Source organism: Pholcus phalangioides, unplaced genomic scaffold, assembly GCF_987345545.1.
Source record: "Pholcus phalangioides strain wild (caught in Gottingen) unplaced genomic scaffold, Ppha-v1.0 ptg000017l_1, whole genome shotgun sequence".
Lineage (NCBI taxonomy): Eukaryota > Metazoa > Arthropoda > Arachnida > Araneae > Pholcidae > Pholcus > Pholcus phalangioides.
The window spans coordinates 64,905,343-64,932,693 of record NW_028301610.1 but is presented as its reverse complement, the minus strand read 5'-3'; the positions used below and the strand labels follow the sequence as shown (position 1 = coordinate 64,932,693).

Below are 27,351 nucleotides of genomic sequence, written 5' to 3'. Positions count from 1 at the left end.
TGACGTCTTTTGTTCTCAAGTTCAACCCATATAGTTTCAATATCACTTCTCTGCACGTTACACTCTCTAGCCTTCAAACAGGATTTCACGTATATCAACACTCCACCCCCTTTCCTATCAGATCTATTTCTCAAAAAAGTATCGTATCCTGAGATGTGTAAGAAAAATTCATCCCCATCGTTTGCCCAAGATTCTGTAATGGCTATAAGATCCAAGCCCTCCACAACTATCATAGTTTCTAAAAATCTTTCTTATTACCCAAGCTCCTGTCATTTATTAACACACATTTTAATTTGCCCGGTGATTTAGTGTCAATCGAGAAGCCATCCAAGTCAGAGGTGGGTAACTCCCCGTCAGTACTGTTGTGATTATCATTAACTAACCCGCATTCCCGACTGCGTGGTCTGGGAGTAAAAAACCTGACCTAAGACTATCGTAAACCTCCCAGACCCCTCTCTTATTTAGATGGATCCCATCCGAACGAAGCCATCCATCGGTAAATGCAGGAAGCTCCAAGAACGTGACCCCCAAGTGAGGAGCAAATGTCCTTCAGGCCTATATTGGTTTGGTGGATCCTATTCCCCCTACTACCCCTTGGCAGCACTGGAATCACTGCCACATCTGAACCCCCCCCTCCCTAGCGGATAATAGTAAATCCTGGTACTCTGACAGACACTCACTAATATTCGCTCCTACCTGATTTGTTCCCACCCACAGAATCACCCGCAAGGGCAACTTTCGGCGATGAAAAACGTCTCGAACGTTGCCAATCTTCCCCCCCCCCCCCAGGAAGACAACAGCGCTCGAAAACCCGAAAATCCCTACACACTCGGTTCCCTAACCATAGAATCGCCGGGTCTAGGTCAATTCGTCGCGATCAACTTGTCGCGCGACAATTCGTCGCAATCAATTTGTCGCAGCGTCAATTCGTCGTGCTACAAACTCGTCGCGGTACAAATTTGTCGCAGAGTCAGTTCGTCGCGGTACAAATTTGTCGCAGAGTCAGTTCGTCGCGGTGCAAATTTGTCGCAGACTCATTTCGTCGCGGTACAAATTTGTCGCAGAGTCAGTTCGTCGCGGTACAAATTTGTCGCAGAATCAGTTCGTCGCGGTACGAATTTGTCGCAGAATCAGTTCGTCGCGGTACAAATTTGTCGCAGAGTCAGTACGCCGATCAAATAAATTTTCAAAATTCAGTTTTCATGGTATTCATGCCACACTTCCCGCTTTCTGGCGGGATCTCCATTTCTCGCAGCGAGGGGCGTTGGGCGAACACACCAAGATTATAAATTACGATAAAATAAATTTTCAAAATTAAATTTTCACCGTATAAGCCGCACTCCCGCTTTCTGGCGGGATCTCCATTTCTCGCAGCGAGGGGCGTTGGGCGAACACACCAAGATGATAAATTACGATAAAATAAATTTTCAAAATTAAATTTTCACCGTATAAGCCGCACTCCCGCTTTCTGGCGGGATCTCCATTTCTCGCAGCGAGGGGCGTTGGGCGAACACACCAAGATGATAAATTACGATAAAATAAATTTTCAAAATTAAATTTTCACCGTATAAGCCGCACTCCCGCTTTCTGGCGGGATCTCCATTTCTCGCAGCGAGGGGCGTTGGGCGAACACACCAAGATGATAAATTACGATAAAATAAATTTTCAAAATTAAATTTTCACCGTATAAGCCGCACTCCCGCTTTCTGGCGGGATCTCCATTTCTCGCAGCGAGGGGTGTTGCGGGAACACACCAAGATGATAAATTAGGATCAATGCCAATCCCAAAGCACAATTTGCCTAAGGGGTCATTCAAGTATTACGTCAGGATCGGGGAGGGAGTTTCGGATTTGTTGACTTTTGATGGCGGGGGGGGGGGGTTGAAGGTCGCTTACGTCATCAACCACCCCTTTTTGAAGATATGAAATATTCTAAGCTGCTGGTGAAATTTTGCTGACGGGGGAGGGGATGGGGGTCAGTGTTTTGCTGATTTTTGCTGACAAGGGGGAGGGGGGTCAAAAATGGCTGAAAATCTGCTTACGTAATACTTGAATGGCCCTAATTCACTATTGAATATGTATCTGCCATGTAGGGAATACATCTTTGAGGAATTTTTTACCGACAATATATCTAAGGCTAGCATTACACTATGAAAGTGTTCTAAAAGTCCTTTTATAAAACTTGAAAAATTCAACCAATAAGATTATCGGTTGCATTTGCTCGAATGTAACCTATGAACTTTATTGGTTGGATTTTTTGAGTTTTTAACTTGAGCAACTTATCCGGTGCAAATTAAATTTTGAAAATGTATGTGATCGCAATTTATCATCTCGGTGTGCGCCCCAACTCCCCTCGCTACGAGTAATGGAAATCTCGAGAGAAAGCGACAAGTGTGGCTTATCCGGTGAAAATGAAATATTAATTAAATTAAATTATTAATTATTTCAGGTTCTTGTGGAGATACTGTAGTGGTTAATGTTGGTGGGAGTCTCGATTCCACATGGGACAGATACAAGTTTACACTTAAAGACAGCCTCCGCTGTACTGTAATTTGGGGAATATCATAAACACCGACATTTTTTTACAGAATTTTAAAATTTTATCATAGAAAAAATGATTTTTTTAACATTTACAATAATTAAATAATAAAACATTAATATCAATTGTAATTTTAATTTCGATGTAATTTCGATGATTTTTTTCGAAATGACAAAAAAAAAAATTTAGTAAACTGTGTGCATTTCTTGATGGAAAAAAACTTTACTTCATGTTTATTTTTTCACGTATGAGACAAAAAACCTACATACAGATCGCGTGACGAGTTGACTCTGCGATAAATTGACGTCCCGACGAATTGGTTACACGACAAATTGTCACTGCGACGAATTTGTACCGCGACGAATTGGCTCTGCGACGAATTTGTACCGCGACGAATTGGCTCTGCGATGAATTTGTACCGCGACGAATTGGCTCTGCGACGAATTTGTACCGCGACGAATTGGCTCTGCGACGAATTTGTACCGCGACGAATTTGTATCGCGACGAATTGGCACTGCGACAAATTGATGCGCGACGAGTTGAGCGCGACAAGTTGATTGCGACAAATTGACCGGTTTGGTGGATCCTATTCCCCCTACTACCCCTTGGCAGCACTGGAATCACTGCCACATCTGAACCCCCCCCTCCCTAGCGGATAATAGTAAATCCTGGTACTCTGACAGACACTCACTAATATTCGCTCCTACCTGATTTGTTCCCACCCACAGAATCACCCGCAAGGGCAACTTTCGGCGATGAAAAACGTCTCGAACGTTGCCAATCTTCCCCCCCCCCCCAGGAAGACAACAGCGCTCGAAAACCCGAAAATCCCTACACACTCGGTTCCCTAACCATAGAATCGCCGATGATTAAACCCCTATCACTATCCCCCTCATTCACGACCACCCATTCGCCCTCTAAACTGTCGTTGTCCGTGGAGATTGCTTCTTTATCAACAGGTGGCTCGACGACCAGAGGCTCCGTTATAACCGGGCCCTCTAGTACCATAACGTTTTCCCGTAAAGCTTCGACCTCGAGTTCCAGCCTTTTCCTATCCAAGCACCCTTTACAATTGAAACTATCAGCTACTATACCCATAGAGCAGGGAAACCTCCCGTTGCAAGTTCTACACAACACTAGTCGAGGTCGAGGCATACTAACACTATTGCTAAAGCTAGATAATAATAATACTTAAAAAAGGAAAATGAAAAACGTTAACAGGAAATTAAAATAACGTAAAATACATTACTATGCGAAATATACGTAAGATAATGTACGAAAAAATTACGTAAAATAGGATGCTCAACACTAAATCACGAAAAATAAAATAAATATGTATATAAAAAATAGAACACACTCTAAAAAAAGTATTAAGCTACAAAGTACAATTTTTACTTATTAGAATTAGCTAACTATCGCAAATCACACTAACACTACAAATATAGGCCCAAGTGGAAGGAAAAACAAAGTTATTGAGAGAACCTGGGAAAAGATATATACTGTTTGCTAACCCTAACGTCCCAAAAACCTACGAATTTATATCAGAGAAGCAAGAAAACACAAACCTGGCAAAAATTCAATGAAAATGAAATGCGAACGAGAAAAAAAAATTTAAGTCGATCGAAAACACACAACGAAAATTAAAAAAATTGAGAGCAATATAGTAAAAAAAAACCACTTATCTCGCAATCCAACGTGTGCTAGAAAAGAAAGAGAACACCGCAGAATATGACCCAAAAATAAACAACACGCTATGTAAAACTCACAAGAACGAAGAAAAACACAAAATGGCGCACTGACGTGACTGATAATCCTTCGGTAATCCCCCGGCAACGGTTTCGGATAAAAATTCTTCTATTGGTCGGTGAGTGGAGCGCGATAAAAGCACGTCCGTTCCCAACGACGGCGAAGACGAGAATGAAAAAGTAATTATCTGGAGGTGGGTGGGTTTGAACCCATGTATCCTGAACTCTTCCCATCTCTAACTCCGCATCTTACCAACCCACCACCACAGTACTCCTGCTCCAATGAAGCCTTGCCCCATCGAAGGGACCCCGGAAGTACGAAGAGAGTCACTTGGAGCCCATGGGTAGGAGCGAGGACTCTCGAGCGCGCAACCAACAAGGAAGTACCCGACATCAACGAAAGACCGAGGGTTATGGCTGGCCTCTCCGACGTCGCACAATACGAAAGATCATATGTCACGGTCATTTCCAACGGGAAGACGACACACAAAACTGGTATACTCGAGGGACCCGGAAGATCTTGGTCTATTGGCACCCGTCACTCGGCAACTGAGGACCAAGGAAATAGTTGATGCATAGACAGAAACTTCCACGAAGCCATGACGGCCCGGCCTCCCAGGACCAAGAGTTTTTTTTGTATCTGTTGTATATGTTTTGATGTGGCACATGCTCTTTTCTCTGCACATGACTTTTGGCAAATCGTAACTATGACTATCACACCCGCATGTAACTCCCCAGGGAAAAAGAAGGCCAGGAGGCCCAGCCGGCCACTTTGGAAAAGAGGCGGAAGATTGCCGCCCCCCCCCCCCCCCCCCCACTGGTGCTGTGGCACTAACTATTGAATTTTTTTGTATCGTACATGAATCGGCGGCGCACGATTTGGTATTATTGGTTGTGTTTTTAAATGGTGTTCTATAGTATCTGTTGCATATCGTTCGAAGTGGCACACGTGCATCTCTCTGCACGACTCGTGGCAATTTGTAACTTGGACTGTCGCACCCGCGTGTAACTCCTCAGTGAAAAGGCCACATTGGAAAAGAGGCATGTTTTTCGCCCCACATTTGGTGCTGCGACACCAACTATTGAGGGCGCATGATTTGGTATTGTTTGTTATTGTCTGCACGTTTTTTTTTTTTTTGCATCTGTTGTATATTTTTTGATGTGACACGCTCTTTTCACTGCACACGACTCATGACAATTTGTTACTACGATTGTCGCACCCACATGTAACTCCTCAGGGAAAGGCCATGAGGCCCAGCCGGCCACTTTTTAAGACAGGCAGATAGGCCCACCGTAATCTGCCCCCATTGGTGTTGTTACACCAACTATTGAATTATGTCGTACGTGCATACTAAGCGGGGCACGATTTGGTATTAGTTGTTACAATATTCTTTTCTCATTTGCACAATTATTGTTCTCGGAGGGGGTGTGATCGGGGGCCTCTCTTCGTGGGGCGTGGGTGGTTCTTCGGGCGCCATGGGACGATGGCAACGGAGCCTTGTCACAGATGTCGAGACGGAAAGTGGAACTTGCAATACCGTCCTGACTTTGCCGAGTGGTGATGTGCCCGGGGGCGGTCTGGCAAGGGTTTTCTTTCCCGGCCGGTATACCGGTCTGAGTTCTCCCCGGCGCGCCCACGATCTCACGATCAATGAGCTTATATCGCAGTAGCGAAAGAGCCTGGGCGCGCTCGGTTTTAAACTAAACTTTCTTCATATTCCTAGACCAGGCTTTTTCCCGGAGTGTAATTTAATGAAAATAAAATTTTTTTATACATAATTTTTTTTTCTCCCCTTCAAATTGTTACTTTGCACGTGTAAAAAAAATCTAGAATTATTTAATGCCAGATACTGGTCTTGTTGAGATCCCTCTTTGAGTAGGGACAAGTGGGAATGACTTTGAATGTTAAAATCCAAATAATTAAATAAATTTGTAGCATTGTTACAATTAATAGATGGAGGTATATATTATCACTTTTTTCATTGTACTTTCATCACGGTGGAGGTATATATTATCACTTTTTTCATTGTACTTTCATCACGGTGGAGATATATTATCACTTGAATAAAAAAACATATTTTATGGCAGGAGAAACGGTTTGGGTCTGCCTCAAAAAACATTACGATTTTCCCCAAACCATATTAGTTTCTTTATTGTCATCATCAAATGGTGCTAGGCGCACAAGCTGTGCCCGAGTAGCATGGTGGCTTATACGCACTACTGCTCGTGTAATCGGCAGAGTTATTTGACGAAGGGGATTTGCTGAGTTATTATTACGCAGTGGAACCCCGGCTCGCACCAATCAAGGTCTAATATTAGTCGTTGATTTGAAGAATAACATGAGTTATAAAAAGTCAAGTTAGCTTCGTTGAAAATATGTGAAAAACCAGAAAATTTTTAGAAAAAAGTCAGGACAACAAAACCGGGACTGTCCAATACAACCGTAGATAAGATCGTATCTATAGGAGTGTTGGACTGTCCCGGGAAATACGGTACATAGTCACCTTAAATAAAAGCTTCGTTCTTAGTTGGTGACACTACATCCCGTATTTCTCGGGACAGTCCCCGTTTTTTTTGCAGAAATGTCCTGGTTTTTCACGTGTTATCAATGAAGCCAACTTGATTTTTTTCTCCATTTTATTCTTCATACCAAAGATTAAAATTACGATAATCCCGACTACATAAATGAGAATATTCATCTCACATACTTGTGTCATTTATTTTAAATCCACTGCAATTTACATTAGCCTATTTGATACAAAGATTCGAAGCGTTTGCTGTGTAGTTTTCCCATAAGCTGGAACCTTTCTTTCAGTGATGTGATCGCTTTGTCAAAAGCAATATAAAAAAAGTTTACTTTGAAAAAGATCTTTCTCCAATTGGTTTATCCTCATTTTCATAAAGGGAATTACTTTATGTTCCTTGGGCGCACTTCAGTTTTCTTTTCAAACTGAGCACTAACTCCGATTGTTTGCAAGCACTGTTGCACCAGTAATAACACCATTGTCTCTATAATCAGACGTTCATGTTTTCAAGAAACCCTTGGAAACTTTTGAGATTCACTGAACTTTGCAGATCACAGGTGACTTTGTAACATCTTGTAACATTTTACTAACCGTGTTTATTTTAAACAGTATCTCATGCCAGGTGACTTCACAGCAAAGAAACTTGAAACTCTGCAGTTTTCGAGCAATTCCTAAAGCAGTGTTTCTGCCAGAAGCGTCAATTTTTTGATCTCGGGAGGCTTCATACACATCATTAATCTCAGAATAGTGAGACTTGACTGTATTTCCTCAACTTCATTTCTACCTCTTTCAGTGTTGTCGGAAATCTACGGAAGAATTTCTCACATATATACAGGGTGGCAACTATCGACCACCCAATAATTACATACGTGATTCCTTGTGAAAAACTAATATAGAAATGTGTTTTCCGTTCGGCCGAATATCGAGTTATAAGCTTTTAAAATTTTGTGACGTGTCATTTTTCTAACGGTCAGTTATATGCCAAACACCGAACCAAAGTGCATTTCTCCGCTAGCAGCGGGTTGTCACTTCTTAAAAATGAACTGAAGTAGTATTCAATCTCATTAGAAGCCAAGTTCGGCCTTCTTCCTTTACGATTGGCACTTTTTCTCTCAACGTAGTGTGATACTATAACCTTGCTATTAAGTATCGCTTACGTGTTAGCTTCGTCTTCTATGTTGGCAAATTTATCGTAAGATTTGTACCATGTTAGCCAAATGAGATGTGTTTAAAATTTTTTTTAGCCAAATCAACACTTTTTTTGCCAAAATGTGAAATTTTTTCAACTTCACTATCAAGTCTAATTTTCTGAGGGAAGGTGCATACAGTGCGTACGTGTTTACTGCGCCATCATTATTTTACGTTGTTTTAATCATATTACAATGTTGATCAATAAAATGGCAGTATTTTTTTTTTTTTTGGTTTTTGAACTTTCATCGCAACTGTTACTTGTAAAAAGCTTCAACGAGGGATGTAAAAATGGTAGTTTGACACGAAGGTGTGACTTAAGCACACGGTAAAAAAAAACCGATTCAATCAGAAATTTTTAATCAAACTTATTACGTTACGAATTGGCGTATTCAAAATAATTTTTGGTTTCGAATTTTTCTGTTCATTCACACTATTCAACTCACAACACTATTCAATGATTTTAGGGTGTTTTTGGAGCACTGATTCTGAATCTGACATTGGTTTTATCAGATCGGCTCTAGTTTTTGAGTGAATGAAAGTTGAATTTCGATGGTAATACCATAAGCAAAACGCGTATCTATTTGGGTGGGGGGGGGGGGGGTGGTGGTGAAGCAAATTGCGATAATTCATGAAATTTTCGGAACTTCTATATGATAATATTGCATTTAATCAATCCGTTCAAAATTACCTGTATCAACGTTTTTGATTAAATAACAAATTCAAGAAAACTGACTAAAAAATAGGAAAGACCACTACATTAAAAAATGGCGAAAAAACAGAAATAACGAGACTATTCCGGAAAATACGAGACAAAACGAAGGAGGTATGGTCACCCGATTCACAGTGACCAGCTCATTTTATTTATTATTTTTTATATCATAAAAAATCTTTTTAAATAGCCCCTCCCAAAAACGAGCTGTCGATCCGCTCAGACCATAAGCCAGCATACAAATCACATTGGAACTGTACTATGTGTGTGTGTGAATCATGCATAAACTTAATCATTTGATCATTTTTGTCGCACCACCACGGTCATTTTCTGCATACGAGGGCTAATTAGACCAGACAATTTATTTGCCGATTCCGAACGGCAGCTTTTTTTTGTACTCACCGAGAGGTTGGTGCGCTAACCCCTCGATGTGGGACTCCCTGCGGTAGCAATCTTTTCCTGTGGCCATGTCACCGTTTCTGTTGTACTCCTGCGTCAGGAAAGTTTCTGACGAGAACGAACCGGGTATCGAATTCGCGACACCTCTAAACATCCTTCGGTACTTTTAGGCGAGTATCTTTACTATAGTGAATTTGTAGAGTGAAAAATCAAAAAATGAAAATCGTCCCGAGCCCTGTTAGCCTCACCCCGAGAGGCCCCTGTTAATGTCATTATCAGAGAGTCCGCAAACGAATGCAACTCCAACTCCCTAGGAAAAACCCCAGATGTGTTACAAAATACGAAAATAGCTTTTTTTTTTTCTAAGATCCGGTCATTTTTTGGTATACCTCAAGCTGGCGTGTTTCAGGACTTAAAAAAAACAAGGACTAGGAAAAAAACAATGATTCATCTTATTCGATGGCTTGTGCTTTATTGTGCGTTACCAAGAAAACTGAAGGGTGTACATTTGCCCCTCTCCCTCGCAAAAAAGTACACGTGCCCTTAGGCGCTAGGAATAATGTATGGGTGAGTACTTGACGGCCGAATCGCATGGGATCCCTATAGAACCTTGGTGCCTCCTATGGCTTCTCTATTCTTTCGACCTTCCCAGCAGAGGAAAGCTCAAGGGCGAACTTCGAGTGCACAAATTTTTGCGCAAGGAAATTTGAAGAAAAAAAGAATTAAGTATTAATAAAGAAAAAAGTGAGATAACTGGAGTTATGTTTGCTTGACTCTTGAAAGGAGCGATAGCCCCATCACCTATTGTTTGAGGGCTCTTGGGGGCGATCGACCCTCCCTGGATCCGCCACTGGCATGAATCTTTATTTCATTTGTGTTCAGAAAGTTATCAATCATCTACTGTCTGGAAGAAGGGCATGTTACAATTTTAAACTTTCAAAGAAAACGTCAAAAACTCAAGACATCTCATTTCGAAGTCGTAATCGCTGCGGAAGCCATACATGTCCTCCTTTCACTTAGCGGTAGTTTTGGATACTAAAACCATTAAAGCAGATTTTGTTACATCACCTTTTACCTTCTGTCATAAAAAACTTTCGGAAAAATTTAACACATGCCCTTTTTCCAGACATCCATTCAGTTAGTAAATACTCATTACACGACTGATATCAATTGAATTACGAGATGATCGTAATAATTCAGCTCATCATGAAGTGCCATACAAAAATCAATAATATCTTGATCAGGCCCAAGGTTTTCGCCCCTTCGAGAAAATAGATTACAAAGTTTTGACGATGGGGATCAGAAACCAAATTTTTCGCGGGATTTAGTTATATGCATTACGAAAATTATTTTTACATTTCGTTTGTATCTTCTAATGTCAGGGATACGTTGACACACAGTGAAACCTCACTACAATGATACTTGATATAACGATGTCCCTCTGCCACGATATTTAATTTTTATTCGGAAATGCCTAGTGTTAAACTATCGCCTCTCGATATAACGATAATCAGTGTACAACAATGTTTTTTCTTGGTCTGCAGAATATTGTTATATCGAGATTGCACTATTTTGATGTCCTGTCGTACACGGCAGACCAGAGGTTCTCAATTCTTTTGTCTCCCACGGTTCCAGTGGATTTCCCAGAATAATTTAACAAAGAACCGCTTCAAAAACCAAACAGGCACACATCAATATCGCCAGCTTGTCACGACGTATACTTTAAGAACCATCCACAACGGTAGACCAACATTTTTTAAAAAGTTGGTCGTATAAATCAGGGGTTCCCCAAGATGTTTCAGAACAAAGGAGCAACTAGAATGACAATAAAGTGACCAGGAAAATGAAATACACTTTTTGTGTTCGACCAAGTTGTCAGTGGATATGAACTGATTGCAAAACAGTGTTCTAGACAATCAAATTGCTGAACCTATCTTTTAAAATGCCGAGATTTAAAAAATTCTTTTGAACTTAAAAAATAAATTAGTTCAAAATACTTTTTCCATCAATTCGCTAAAATCCCTCAATATGAGTTGATAATTTCACGTTGTATATATAATTTACTATAATCAAAGATATTCATCATTAGAGACCAAACAAAATGACAAGGTGTATCTATAAGTGAAGTTAATCCGAACAGAGAGCAACGCTCAATCTTAATGCTGATAGGCAAATAAACACCACAGAAATTGACTGTTTCATAAGTATTCATCGAAAACAAAGCTAAAACAATGAGATTTATTACTGAGATTAATTAGCAATTATCCTGTAGTTGAAGGATATTTATATAATTTGTTCAGTTAGATTCGTTTCAGACATTTACAGAATACTGTACGCATAAAAGATTCATTGATATCACTTACCGCAATTCAGCTTCATGAAACGTGCAGATATATTTCTGTCAATTAACGCACACGAAGATCTAATATAAGAGAATAAACAGAAAGATTGAGTTAGATTTTGATGTGAAGCTTCAGTCATAAAAAAAATCATGTTGTAACATGATTAGCGTTACCAGATTCAGAAACTTAAAAATGAGGACGCATGCGCACACACCGTTGGCAACGTCTTATTTATGTTTACAACAGATGGCGCTACTATGTCAACATAGAACCGTTTTCTAACCAAAATGGAGCCACTCTCAATATGTATACAGTATTTTTTTGGGGTGAGGGTCTTTTTTAACGGAAAGGATTCATTCAGGAATCAGGCGGGTAATGATTTTTTTTTAAATATTTACTTATGACATAATTATACAACAAGTTTTCGAAACACCAAGGGATCACAGGGCCCATGTTGGTGATTAGGGGCCGTTCAAATATTACGTCATCATCGATGGGGGGGGGGATTTCCGATTTGCTGACAAGGGGGGGGGGTTTGGATAATGCTTACGTCATCAACCACCTTTTATGAAAATATGAAGTATTTTTAATGACACCTTACTCGGTGCACCAAAAACGAGAAAAATCTTTCGATAGTTTGTGGGCAAGTAACATCCCCTATTGAGATAAGTGCCCTACAGAGCCACTTTAGTGATCTCAATGTTTCGCGGATAAAAGTGATCTGCAAATGTGTCCGGGCCGCTTAAGTGCTCTGGAACTGTGCCACGCATCACCCAAGTAATCCGTAATTATAAGCCGGGGATCACTTAAATAATCTGAGAATGTGCCGCGGGTAATTTGAGTGATGTAGAACCGCACTGGGGGCCAGTTAAGTGCTCTAAAACTACGTCCCATGTCACTCAAGGGATCTCTAAATGTGTCACGGATCGCTTAAGTGTTCTGGAACGGTGTCCCGGGTCATTTAATTGATCTGAAAATGTGCTCCGGGCCGCTTAAATGTTCTGGAATTGTACCACGGGACACTTAAGCGATCTTTAAATGTGCCGCTTGGTTCATTTTTACAAAATTATGTTTTAAGAGGGCAGGCCGCATCAAGTAACCCCCAGGGCCATATTTGGTCCGCGGACCAAGGAACTTTATGTGATATATCATTATATGGCTAAGAGGGTGGGTCGCAATGAATTTATTAAAGATAAATTTTGAGTTCATAGCCTTCAAATAACATTGAAATTGACAGAAATGGATTATAAATAACATATAAAGGTATTTTCTTCCGAAATTTCAATTAAAAAAATTTTTGATCGTGGGAAGGGGGCACGAGAGAGCCCCCCTATGCCCCCCCCCTTCGTGTACGTCTCTGATCCCACCAATATGCGTTAGGTTTCAGAGGGGTAGAGATGACGAAACAGCGTTTTGCTTACTTTTGCTGACAAGGGGGGGGGGTCAAAAATGGCTAAAAATTTGCTTACGTAATACTTGAACGGCCCCTTACCAGAAATTCTTCAATGTGAACGTGTCAATATTAAAAAAAAACTAAAAACAAAACCCAAAAATTACAAAAATACACAAACCTGAAACACACATAATATAGAAGTGTAGTTTGAATATTAAGGTAGAGGGAATCAAGAAAAAACAAAAAAAATAAATAAAATTTCGTATATAGTACATGCTTCACCCATTTTATTTATTGAATGGAAGAGGTAACCCACAGGGCTATCTAAATGCATGGTATGGATTGGGCGCTCTTGATACATTGGGAGGAAACAATGAAATCTACTCATGATTTTGAAAAGTATGTAAATTGGTAGGTTACATTACATCCAACCAGGTAGAAGGGGTCCATGATGCTGTTGAGATGGCCCTGGGGGTAACCCCCTCCCAGCGCATTGCGTTTGCTGTTTACTAAGCCAGAGATGAATTTATAACTTTTCCACGTACAAGCTATTCGGACTTTGTCGCGTTCTCATATGATGTTATTCACCACCAATCAATAAAATTTGCCGCCCCTGCCGACCAGGGTTAAAGCCCTTTGTAAATACGTTTCCATGCTAAGCGAACAACGGTACTCTCGAGACTGAAGAAAACAGCTCTATAAGGAAAAATCACAATCATACTCGTGGAATGGAGTACGCGGGACCACGTCTAGAATAATATTTGTGTTGATTGAGGGCGATTTGGGTTTTTATTTTTTCGCTAATTTCAAAAAAATATTGTTTAATACGTTATTTTAATAAAATATTGTTATACGTTTCCGCTATTGGTCGAAACGTGCAAACAGAAGTGGGAAAATATATAAACACACATATGAAGAGACTCGTTGTGTTGCGCGATGAATTTGCCTCCACGAAAAATGGAAAATATTTCCGGAAACCTGAAAATAAGGACAAGCGATAAATTTTCGAAAATTCATGAGGACGCACAATCATGCGCATGCGGAAAGGGGAGTAGGATGATGACGATCAAAAAGCTATACAATGGTCTTCGACTGTAAATGTTTCCACGTTTTGACATGTCTAGCACAGACATTATGAGTTGATGCCAAAAAAAGAAAAAAATAACGATACATCTCTCCTCGCGTTTAATGAATTGTGCCCACCTTCTGCAGTTTTATTACTTTGCCTGAAGCGGGGGGGGGAGACTCTTTCTGTACCTTCCAAAGTTTTTATCTTTTAGGAGTGTTTCTTTGTCAGAAATAAGTATCGAGTTGTTTGCATCCTATTTTCCTTATTTCTGAAAGGAATAGGTAAATCCCCTCCGCCCCACTTCGGTACACAGCATCTGCTGTTAATGGTTTTCTCAAAATGGATATTGCAGTTTTCTACCACAGATATTTTTCTGGCTGTCTTTTTCATGCTATGGTGGGACAAGCTGGGCCATGGTTATAATAGCATCTTGCCTGCTTGGAGGCAACTTGGATTCGGCTGGGAATTTCGAGGGCATTGGTCAAAGCGTGCAAAAATTTGTGTGGGAAAAAATACACATGCAAACCACTCATGCGAATGAAGATATATATTTCAGAGTGAAAAAAAAATTCCCTGAAAAAAAGTTATTCTGGAAATCTGAAAAGGAGACAAATTTTCTAAAACGTCGGAAGCTTGAAATGACACCAAAAAGGAGGACGGATGGTAACCCTACTGGGGGAAATGGGAAAATCACACAGTTTTAGTTGGCCATAAAGCTGCTATTGCACCTGGCCGCAAAATACAAGGCGTTTCAAATAGAATCATCCGATTAAAAAAAATCAACTATTCAGCTTTTAATCCGTTTTGATCGAATAATGTATAGGTAGAAAGAGGGAAATCTCGAGTTTCACGCAGTTGCCGACAGGTAGCGCTAACGCTTTTCTTTCGGCCGCCACTTCGGTGCTTGTGAAGATGGCGACTGCACAACAGAAATCGTTTTGTGTTCCAAGCTTCGCAAAGTGCGAGTCCGTAACAACTGCTCATCGTGCTTTTTGTCGACAATGGTTTTGTCGACAACACCCTGGTGTTGAACTTCCTACCGCTCAGAGAATTAGGCGATGGTATAAACAATTCCGAGACACGGGTTGTCTGTAAAGGGAAAGCCCCTGGCCGTCCCCACATGTCAGACGAAAATGTGGAGCGCATCCGAGTTTCGCACGTAGTCCACAGAAATCCACTCGCACTAAATGCGAACATTCTCGCAAAAGTTTGGGACGAATTTGACTACCCTATAGACATATGCCGAGCATCCTAAGGTGGACATATTGAGCACCTTTAATTTGGTTGTAAAAAAACTTTATAATTAGCCATAAAATTAATCTTAAGTGTCTATTGTTCAATATTTCTCTTAATAGAAGTATTTCAAATCGGGCGATTCTTTTTGAAACACCCTGTAGTTAGGTCCGTCCCTGCTTGGTGGAAAATTTATCAAATGAGAGGTCATCGTAGCTATGACTACTTTTAAGGGTTGGAGAAAATGTAATTTTCTGACGGGGTTAAAGAAATATGGAAACCGTTAAAGAAAGTATGTGGAGCTTGATGACACAATGTTCAAAAGCAAAATACGATTTCGTTCAAAAAATTTTTTTACCCTCTTTTTCACCTTACTTATCAAACGACATAATTTTGTTGTCTTAAGTTATCCGATTTTCTTCAACTTTAATCAAACTCGAAGGTCTCTTAAGTTCCTAACAATTCCTACAGATGGCAGCACGAATTCAAAATTAATTTGAGTTTTACTTTGAGAAGTGATAGACAGGGTTACCAGGTTCTAAAACTGAGAAAAGAGGACGCCTGCGTAAGCACACTTAGTGACATCACTTATGCGAATTTTCCCAATAGATGACGCCACCATTCCGACCAATAAAACCTGGCTACAACAATATTTCCCAACTCTAAAAACAGACCACTAAAAAAAAGCAGAAACAAACATTTCGACGGCTATTGGTGGATGCCGTGTGGGAAAAAGAATCCTTTCTCAGTTAATCTCTACAATACAAAAATACTGACCAAATTTCATATTTATAGCTTCAGCTCAGCGTGATTTCTCAATATGACAACGCCCTTAATTGAACCTCCTTAGGGGTGGATTTTCGAAAAAACCACTATTTAAGCCCCGTTCACATGTGAAAGATTGGGGGTCGCTTTGGTGATAATTACCGACATGAGAACTTTTTTTTCCCCTCGTAGGGAAGAAAAAGGTGGGAGAGAAGCTCACCAAAAAGCCCATCTTTCTTGGGGTGGATTGGTGGTCTCCCTGCTCTCCCATAATCCTTTGCACCGCGAAAACTACTTTAAGCTCCTTCGTCAGCCATCTTTAATCAATGACTTCCGTTCAACCCATGTAACCAGTGACGACTTCTGGAAAGAAGAGGGGGAATACCTGCATAAACTAAACGTCATGTGAATGGTTTGTACCGAAAATCCCCGTCACCGGGAACTTCCCGGGATGTTTTATTGCACATGTGAACGGGGCTTTAGTTAGTCTTTACATCATGAAATAAAGCTTCTGATAAATTTCATGAATATTAGTTGCAGAGGTTTCGACTCGCGTGATTTCTGTTGGCTTTGAACACCCTTATGACCCCTTTAAGCCCCGTTTATGTGTGTAAGATTGGGGGTTGCTTTGGGGATATTACTTGCACGGCAACTTTTTTCCATCATGGGGGAAAAAAAGGAGACTCGGAGATCCGTCAAAAGAGTCCAATCTTTGTTGCGGAATAATTGTGGTTAACTACGACATTCCTCATATAATCCTTTGTGCCGCGAAAACTAATGTTAGCTCCTTCGTCAGCCAACATGAGCAAAACCACTTCCGTTTAACCAAAGTGACCAGTGACGACTTTCTGAAAGGAGGGGAATACCGGCATACACTAAATGTATATATTATTTGTGTATGGGAATATTTTATTTCCCATACACAAGGGTCTTCAGGTGCCCAATTTCGAGAAAACCCGTTCTTAATTTGTCTTTTTACCTCACGAAACAATTTCTGATCAACTTTTATGATGGTGGTTTCAAACTTCAGTGGTTTCGGCTTAGGACGATTTCTCCATATGACCTCACCCGTCCCAGCGACGGCCCTTAAGGTTATAAAAACTCCCTTCTGATCCCCTTAAGGGCCAATTTCGAAGAACTCGTTCATAGTTAGTCGATGAATATAAAATGCCGATATGTCATGAAATAAAACTGCTAATCAAGTTTCATGAATTTTACTTTTGAACCTGCTGGGGGTAGAATTTCGAAAAACCCATTTTTAGTTGGTCATACCTCTTCTTACCTGATGAAACAAAACTTCTGATAAATTTCATGGATTATCAGAAGTTTTCAGTGGTTTCATCAGCTTCAGTGTTTTCGGCTCGGCACGATTTCTTTCTTCTACCTTTTAACTCCCTCCCTAATGACACCCTAAGAGGTTGAATTGCGAGAAACACCTTCTTTGTGAGTCTTTACGTCATGAAACAAAACTTTTGACCAAATTTGATAATTATAGCTTCAGCGGTTTCGGCTCGGCGATGATGAAGCTGTCAGGACATTATATATGTATAGATTATTTCTTTATAGAGCAATCAGTTAGTCTTACATTTTTTGAAAAAAATCTGTTGAAAATTTTAATACTCGCTCTATCTTAACCAGGATGGAATAAGTAATTTTTTTTTAATGCAGTTTGAGCAACGGATACCATGAAAAGTAACAAACATCCTTGGTAATTCACTAAAAAATCCTCTCTATAAATGCTGTTTATCTTTTACGTAAGATCCGCACACTTGCCAATTACTTATTATTCATGTGCATTTTAACGCAATACTCATACGAAAAATCATAAAAATATGATTGAACTTTTGATAAACTTAAAAATATGCTTACTCTGGAATTCTTCAATTTTATACATTTGTGTGCATTTACGCGGACAAGATCAAAATTTGCAAATTGGTGTGCACGCAGGGCCGTATAGGATTTTCGACGCTCGGGGCAAACATTATTTTGCCTCCCTCACAACTTTAAAATTCGATAATTTTGTACCGGTGTTCTTTGTTCCCACCTAAAACTGCCGCTCCCTAAATTTTGTCACCTGGGGCTGGCCCTGCTCCGGTCTGTATGCATTTGCATATAATCCGGTTTCTAGTTATGAATAAAGTTATTCGAACTCACCCGATAAGTTGTAAACAAAGAGAGGAACCAATATCAATGATATGGTAAATTATCACAAAAATTAGAACTTTGCCTGGTTTTAATTTATACAAAAAATTGACAAATTTTGAGAAAGCGTCTATTTTTGAAAAAACAACACACAATTCCGAACTGAATTTTCTCGAGGGATATTTCATCAGAACATGTCAGGATTTCCTCGTTAATGATAGAAGGAACACGCCACCTATTTCGTCAGCTTAGACAGGCTCTATTAACCTCAGACACAATTTTCAACACTTTGCATCAGATGGCGCCCCAATCCACATCCAAAGACCACTCGGACTCGGCAAATACAAAGGCGAACTCTCCGGACGACCAGACATAAACATCACCCCTTCACGACTCATTTGTGTGATTTCTGACCACGAGGTCCTGATGACGGCTCTCCATTGTAGAGCCGAAACGCGTCGACCATTCGACCAATTAAATTTTATTTGTCTTAAAAACGTCTCAATTTTTTGTATAAAAAATGGTAAATGTTCGTAAAGTAGAACTGTCATACTCTGATAATCTGTACAATGTAATGCAGTAAAACCTCGATAAGTCGTCCCCTCAAGTTATCGAAAAATTATGATGGCTTAAGCGGAGTAACGACTTAAGCAGAGTTCTGTCAGTTTTAATGTGCCATATTATGAAAATCGTATAAATTTAAAGTAATATGACATTTATTAACGTATGAATCAAAATAACAATATTAATAAAATTTAGAGATTGATTGCGAAAGAAAAAATAATAGCAATTTTTTTATCTCTTATTACTTAAATTATTGTGGTGAAATGTACTGTACACTTTGATTTATACTAGTAATTTTTAATTTATAGACTAACAGAGCAACTGTTTGAATAAGTAGCTTTTCTTCATAATAGAACTCTCTATTGCACATTAATTTTACATAGACATCAAATTTAATTTTAGTGTTTGAATTCTTCATCAGTAGTTCATGATGCAACTACAAAGTAATCTCGAACACTTTTGACTTGGTGGAGGGACCCTGGGCAGGGAAAAGTAAACAGAAGACCAACTTCGGAAAGAATGTCTAATTTTTTTCAACAAAGATATTGTTTAAATTTCAAGCCCTAAATTAGTAGAGTCCATGCTTTCTATGATTATTTATTATCCGTGCTCGTTTCACCTTGACTTGATTAATTTGACTCTTCGATTTACATAATTTTTGATTTCCTTGCACTATAGGTAATCTGACATATCAATAAATTTTGATTTTGCCGGACATGCCCTGTCCCCCCCCCCCCCTGCGGGGGGCGAAGTGCTTACGTTGCTTCTTGCGACAGAGCTTGGGTGTCTCGTGGTTTGTCCAGTTTCTCCAATGTTGCCCAGGCAGAAATGAGGTCTAGCTTGAACAGTCCCCAACGTTCCAAAAACCTTAGTCGGCAAATGAAATTCCCCAGCGTAACTTTCGTTACTTAAACAGTTCCGTTTGGGTATATAGGATTTTATGGTGATTTTTAAGCATATGGCAATGCTGTTAATGGGAGCCATAAAAATAGCCTGTTCCACTTTCTCAAACTTTTTCATAGTGACGACTTAACCGAAATTAGCGACGAGTAAACGAGGGTTTAATAACATTGTGGTCTATGAGAGCTGGAAAAGGTCTGAAGAAAAATGACGACTTAACCGGATTGACGACTTATCAGGGTGACGACTTAACGAGGTTTTACTGTATGTCGCTCCTACAGTTAAGCTTATGTTATCGTTCAATGGTAATTTTTTTTTCCTTCAGAATTTCTGACCAGGCAGAAAGTAGGTTAATACGGCCAAAAAGCTATACAATAGTCTTGGACTTGAAACGTCTGAACATTGACATGTCTAGCACAAACCATTAGCTGGAGCAAAAAAAAAAATAACGATCCCTCTCCCCTCGCTTTTAATGAATTGCACCCTCAAGTCAGTTTTATTACTTCGCGCCTGGAGAGAGAGAAGAGGGGGTTTCTTTCTATACCCTCAAAAGTTTTTTTTTGTTTTGGAGAATTTTTTTTTGCCAGAGTAATCAGCTCGACTGTTATTTGTATCCTAGTTTCTTTATTTCTGAATGGAGAATATGTTACCTCTTCTTCCCTCAGTACACGGCATCTGCTGTCGGCATCACCAATATGCGTTAGGACGTAGGGGGTCGAGCTAACGAAATTTTGCTGGGGGTCAAAAATGGCTAAAAATTTGCTGACGTAATACTTGATCGGCTCCTTCGTAGCATGTCTATCACGGCCTTGATTCTGACGGATGATCATTAGCCAGTTTAAGGCACGTTAAATATTGGATTAGAGTATATTCGTTACGGCTTGTACAGTGCGCAGCAAAAGTTTTGACACTAGTCGAGATCATACAGTATCTGAGAGAATACCCGTTAGCAAAAACGGGTATTCTCAAAATGAATATTGCGGTTTTCTTTCAGAGCTGTTTTTCCGACTGTCTTTTTCATGTTATCCTGGGCATGGTTAGAACAATATCTGTCCTGCTTGGAGGCAACTTGGATTCGTCTGGGAATTTCGAGGGCATTGGTCAAAGCGTGTAAAACTGTGTGGGGGAAAAAAACACACAAACCCTCTTACCAATGAAGAGATGTGTGTTTCAGATTGAAAAAAAAAAAGAATGATTCGGAAACCTAAAAAGGAGGACAAAAGGGCGAATTTTCCGAAATGTAGGAGGGCGCTCCGAATGACAAAAAAAGGGAAACGGCTGGTAAGCCTACATTGAAGTAAAAATTCAAATTTTAGCATTTATTCATTTTTTCACGTAATTATAAAATGCTGTGATCCCTGTCACACACACAAATACCTACATTAAAAGTACATTATGGACATTAACACTAGAATTACCGAACTGTCATTCCGATCGATTTTTGAACTTTGCATTGATATGATTTTCGAAAATTACTTTTACCTAAAATTATCGAGTGGCCATTTTAATCGCAGTTAAAAATTTCGTTGCTTAACAAGATTTTAAATATACTACAGCAGCGTTTCTCAACCTTTCTGAACTCCAGGATCAGCGAAATGTCTGAAATAATTCGACGGACCATTTTTCCCCGTATTACCGGACATTTTTGTATTTTTAGTTCGAATTTTTTTTCACATTTTGTATCGTATTGCGAATTACAAAATCAAATGCAGATTGAAATTTGCGTTAAAAACAGCGTTTTCATAACGTATGATAATTATAGACATTAATTCAAATATTCATCTCATATTGTCAGGTTCAACGTTTTTTTCTTAAATTTTTCAGCGATTATAACCACGATTGGGAATTTTGTCAACTTGTGGCAATGATTTTTATGACAATTAGGGAATTATAGTGTTTTGAATTTTTGTGACGTGTAATTTTTATAACGGTCAGTTACGCGCCAAACAACCAAGTAAAATTCTTCCCTAGCAGAGGGGGTTGCAGTTTTTGAAAATGAACTTAAATATTCAATCCCGTTAGAAGCCAAGTTCGATCTTCCATATCGACAAATTTATCACCACATTTGTAAACTGTAAGCCCAATGAAATTCATTTGAAAAATTGTTTCCCCAAAATCAACTTTGTTACCTAAACGTAGTAATTTTTTCTCTTCCACTATCAAGTCAATTTTTTGGACGGAAGGTGCATACACAGCGTACGTATTTACGGATCAATCTTTTTATAATCAGATTACATGTTGATCAATGACACGGCAATATTTTTTTAAGCAATTTTTTAAATTTCATCAAAACTGTTGCGCGTAAAAAGCTTCAATGAAGGATGTAAAAACTATCTTGAAAAAGGTGACTGTGGAAACAGTAAAATAATAACGATTCTGTCAGAAACTATTAATCAAACTATTTATTTTATGAATTCACATATTTGAAATCAGTGGTTTTGGATTTTGATCGTGAAAATGAGATTCATCGAGTCACATTTTCTTACCGATTTATACATGACGCAACGAAGAGTTTTAATTTCCTTATGATTTTTATCGCACTGAAATGTTAATAATTTACTTAAACTCATATGATTTTGACGTGGCTTTCAATTTAATCCAGTCACGATTCGCGCAGAATTTGGTAATTTTTTCAGGTTAATTTTCATTTTGGGGCGTATTTATAAGGAGGACCCTCAGCAGAAACGGACTTTAAGCTTTCGCCGCCCTAAGAACTAATAATTTTGCCGCCCGCTTCAGATGGAGAATATCTTTTATTTTGTTTCTTAATTTTTTTCCCTCAAAAATCATGCCTTTCTTCCTTATTTCTCAACTTTCAAAAAGAAAGCCATCTTTTTGTTTTTCTAAATATGGTTTTAATATTGTTTCATACACTCATAAATGAAATGCCGTAAAAATGTTAAACTGTACAATATCTTTGACAATATCTTGACATTATCTATTCTGAGATGAAAGTGTATCCTGCTAAGCATAGAACCTTCAGAATGGTAGTCAAACTCGGTTGAAACGCGACATGAAAGATTCCACGAAATTTTGTCATTACAACAGAGGTTTACGTTTTCAAGACTTTGGAAGAAAAAAAACAATCGGAAGCAATAAAATACTTTGTATGAAGTTTTTATGTCTTTATGATTAGCGTGACCAATTTAATCGGGATAATTAATACGGGCCATTGCCGATTTGCAGGGCTGTCATTTCAACTTTTTCCAGGGGGGAGGGGGGGGGCAAGCACATGCACTCAATGTATGTGTGTGTGTATATACCATTTTTAGTGTATTTTCAAAAACGAGGGGCCCTAAATGAGGGCCTGCCGATTTGCACCAAACATGTTGCCAAATGGTAACGAAATTACTGAATAGTGTTATAAATAACCCTTGGCGAGAAAGAAAAGCTACAATGAATCTGCTAAAATGGATTTAACGGAAAAAATGAAACTAGGCAGATAATGTGAGATGAATATTTATAGTCATATTCATTATAACACAATTTACAAATTACCCCAATTACTGCATTGTGAATTAATGGAAAAATTAATTGGAAAAAAAAACCGGGATTTTTCATAAAAAATAGATGGGAAGGGCAAAATACGGAAATGTTTCGTATAGTGGTTACGTCAATAAGCAAGTTTGAACGTCAAACCTGCAATATTTTTTTCCATGTTAAGTATAAATAAAACAAATGACGGACGTTACCTGAATGTGATCAGCTTTAATTTTAGAAACTTCTTGTGGAACTGTCATTAAAACAAAAGTACAAAAAATTTGTTATAACCGAGGCGATTCCTTTTCATCGCCGTTACAAGCAAGGTTCGTTAACATTGTTCTCTACGGGAATCAGTCCGGACAGTCAATTATTGACGTTATAGCCGAGATGTCGTTATAATTGAGTTTGACTATTTTTGAGTTATAACTGATTTCTAACTTGCATTTTTGATATAAATGCATGGTGAAGATTTACAGGAAAATTCTATTATAGTTTTTCTCTCATTTATGGAAATTAGTTTCGTTAAGACTAAGATCACATTTATGATTCACGAATCAATGATTTGCATTATACTTTTTATATTTTACTGGATGGAAGGTTAAAAAATTAGTGATTTTAGAACAAGATAGTTTCTCTCATCGGATTAAATTACATTCGGGCAAATGTTACTAATAATCTGTCTGGTTGCATGTGCTCGAAAGTGGCATGATTTCGCGCTACTTACAACAAAAGGGTCCCAAGATGACGTCTTCGAAAATTTTTTTAAAAATTGCCACTAATCCTATTGGTTTAGATATTAGATATAGAAAAAAAATCCTGCAGAATTATCGGTCACTCAAAAAACATCTAAATATTAATATTTCGAACGCCAAGAATAAATTTAAAAATCCCACAAAACCCCAGAGTGACATTCAAACACCACAAGCTCAGAGGTACATTACAGAAAAAGAAAAAATAGTGTGTAAAAACAGTGGAATTATTTTACAGATATCGCCAAGAAGGATTTTATATATATATATATATATATTAGCATTCCACCGATAATTTTCTTGTTTTAGTAATTCAAGGTGAGATGCATGTGATGTGCTTTAATTTTTAGAGGACGACACTTGAATGACTCCTAACAAGGAAAGGATACCAAGTATTACGTCAGCATCGATGGAAAGGGGGGGGGTCCGATTGGATGATGCTTACGTCATCAACCACCCTTTATAAAATATTAAATATATTCTTAATGGCATCTTACTCGGTGCGCCAAAGACAAGAAACTTTCCCTAATTTGTGGCAACCGACCTAACATTCCCCCTACACAGCCACTTTAGTGATATCTAAATGTTTCGCGGATCAAGTGATCTAAAACTATGTCCGGGCCGCTTAAATTCTCTGGAACTGTGCCACGCATCATTCAACTGATCCGTAATTATGCCACGGATCAATTAAGTAATCTGGGAATGTGCCGCGGGTAACTTGAGTGATGTAGAACCTCACCGAGGGCCGCTTAATTTCTCTAAAACTGCCACATGCCACCCAAGTGACCTAAATGTGCCACGGATCACTCAAGTGCTCTGGACCTGCGTCGCGGATCACTTAAGGGATCAGTAATATGCCACTTAGCTCATTTTTACAGAAGTAGGTTTGGTGTGCAGGCCACCTCAGATAACCCCCAGGGCCACATTTGGTCCACGCGACAAGGGTTTACCATATATGGCTTAGAGGGTGGGTCGCAATGAATGTCTTAAAAAGAAATTGAGTTCTTAGGCTTCAAAATAGAATTGAAATTAACAGAAATTGATTACATAAGATATTTTCTTTCGAAGTTTTAATTAAAAAAAAATTTGCATTAGAAATAAATTTTTGATCGTCTGGGGGGGGGGCACGAGCCCCATGCCTCCCTACGTACGTCTCTGATCCCACCAATATGCGTTAGGACGTAGGGGGTCGAGCTAACGAAATTTTGCTGGAGGTCAAAAATGGCTAAAAATTTGCTGACGTAATTCTTGATCGGCTCCTTCGTAGCATGTCTATCACGGCCTTGATTCTGACGGATGATCATTAGCCAGTTTAAGGCACGTTAAATATTGGATTAGAGTATATTCGTTACGGCTTGTACAGTGCACAGCAAAAGGTTTGACACTAGTCGAGATCATACAGTGTCTGAGAGATATATAATTGCAACACCACAAATTAACTACAACTTATTGGGGGTGAGCTACAATAACACGATTGTCGGCCAACAAACTTTTGAGTTGCATATTTTGTCATCAAATCCAAAAAAAAGCCCAAGTACCAATAAAGCAACTTAAAACATTGTTTTCCAAAGTGTTTGAAAATAGATATTTCATGTGAATCTACTATTCAAAATGGTTCAGTTCGACCTCGAACATTATCTAGTAGTCAGATTCCTATAGGAATGTCAATTTGGCTTCATAACACGTAAAATTCAGGTCATGCAAATTTTCAGTAGTTTTAAGCACTCAAATGTAGTTAAAAACAGTTTGTAGCCCAGTTCTAATGGTTACAGAAATGTCAAGAATGCACGCTTTTATAGGCGAGAAATGGATTCGTTTACCACTTGGCGTTTTAGTATATAACAATTGTTAAAATCTGACTTCATTTCTAATCTACGTGTTCTGTAGACTTGCTAGTTTTAGCGACTTCATTAAAGTTTCGGACATGAAAAAATAGATTACAGCTAACTTTGTTGATAGGTGAGAATTTAGGAAGTAGAATTTTGAAGGTAAAGAAATATTCTAATAGGACCACGTTTTTTTTTAAATCTTTATTTTTGATAATTTTTTGCAGCGCGTTTATTTTATGTACACGAGACAACCGGATCGGAACCTTCAGTTTGAAGCCAATCCCGAATATTATGCTTCCGTACTTTTCACTGATATTCGAAACCAGATCCGTCGCAACTAGATCTGTTAAAAATTCGGCTGCTAGATGGAAAAATGGTTAGCGGATCTAGTTCGACAGATCTGTAATATCATTATTCTACCATGGAGCTTTCGATTGGAAAAATTGATGAACGAATTTGCATAAAAAAAGCTAACTGGAACACTACCAAGAAAAAGCTGAATTTCGACAGCTTCTTGAGAATTATTATATCTGATTGCAACAACACGATGCGTCTGAACACATTATGTAGGCGGCGCACGCTATTCAATATCTCATGTTATATCGCTCTCATGCAGCAATAGTTACACAAATCAAAAATCGGTTATTCTCAGTTGAGACATCCTACAAGTTCAAAATAATGTTCATTATCCTGTAGTACATATTATGAAAATATTTAGATTTCCACGATTTAAATCTTAATGTTCTACAATGACAATCAATGGAAACAAAATATACCATTTATCGCATATTTTCAAAAATAACTTTATTGGGTTATGCCACTGTTGTTGCCCATGACCGATTACCATTGATGTAAAATAGTTCTTGCTTCAATTGTTAACAAACTCTGTAATTACGGTGCGATTCCGTCGATAACCAATTAATTTCTGAATTTATTCATTGTGTGAATTTAAAATCGAAATTTTGGGATATATTAAGCATGATTGTTGAAAAATTTAAGCGAATTTCTATTCGAAAAATTTAAGCGAATTTCTATTCGAAAATTAAATATATACATTTGAAGAATTATTATATTCTTTCATTCTCGTTAATTAAATATTTGAATTCAGTTGTACATGATGGAATTCAGAGCACGAATTAAATTTTTAAAAGTTAGGCAACGTGTGCCTCGCACATGCCACGATATCATGTTGGAACGAGTGTCACACAAAATTCACATAAAAAGCAAAAAAAAAAACCACATAGACACTCACCAGAGCAGAGAAACACTCGTTGCGCAAGGATTAGCTTTCTTAATTTCGTGAAAAAATAATTAGAAAAATTAACAATTTCTCAAATTTTTTTGAAGAAAAGATTTCTAACACCCACGACGTACACAACATTCAATTTTCGTTTGATAGGGGGCACTATTTGGATGACGTCATCCATCTGCGACGTCATTAAATTACGTAAAACGTTTGCGCAGAATATACAATACAATTTTAAGGAATAGCGAGAAAGGTATTTCTCCTCTGAGAATGCTATATTTAACCAAGTCTGAGATTTTCCGATCAATGTGAAATTAAATTTTGACAGGACATTAAGTAAAGACACGATATTGCAATAAAACTAGTGCAATATTTTGCAGTAAAAATATAAATACAACGTAATACTGGTTTCTATAAATTGGAGGAAAATTATAAGTATTATTACGTGATGAGAAGTAAATTGATTAAATGAAATTCGCAGATGTAACAAACGGGGATATAGAAGACCCTCACGACATGAATACCGGCT

The 27,351-nt window shown here is 38.6% G+C and overlaps 1 protein-coding gene across 1 annotated transcript in view; it reads right to left on the bottom strand.

The window, feature by feature from the left end:
• LOC149074642 (uncharacterized) overlaps positions 1–27,013 on the bottom strand; it is a 233,868-nt gene extending 206,855 nt beyond the window's left edge. The window contains exons 1-2 of the mRNA XM_089247053.1: positions 26,829–27,013; positions 11,471–11,529 (exon numbers count right to left, since the gene is read on the bottom strand). The gene's annotated coding sequence lies outside the window, so the exon portion shown is untranslated. The remainder of the gene's footprint in view (positions 1–11,470; positions 11,530–26,828) is intronic.
• Positions 27,014–27,351: the final 338 nt, after the last annotated feature.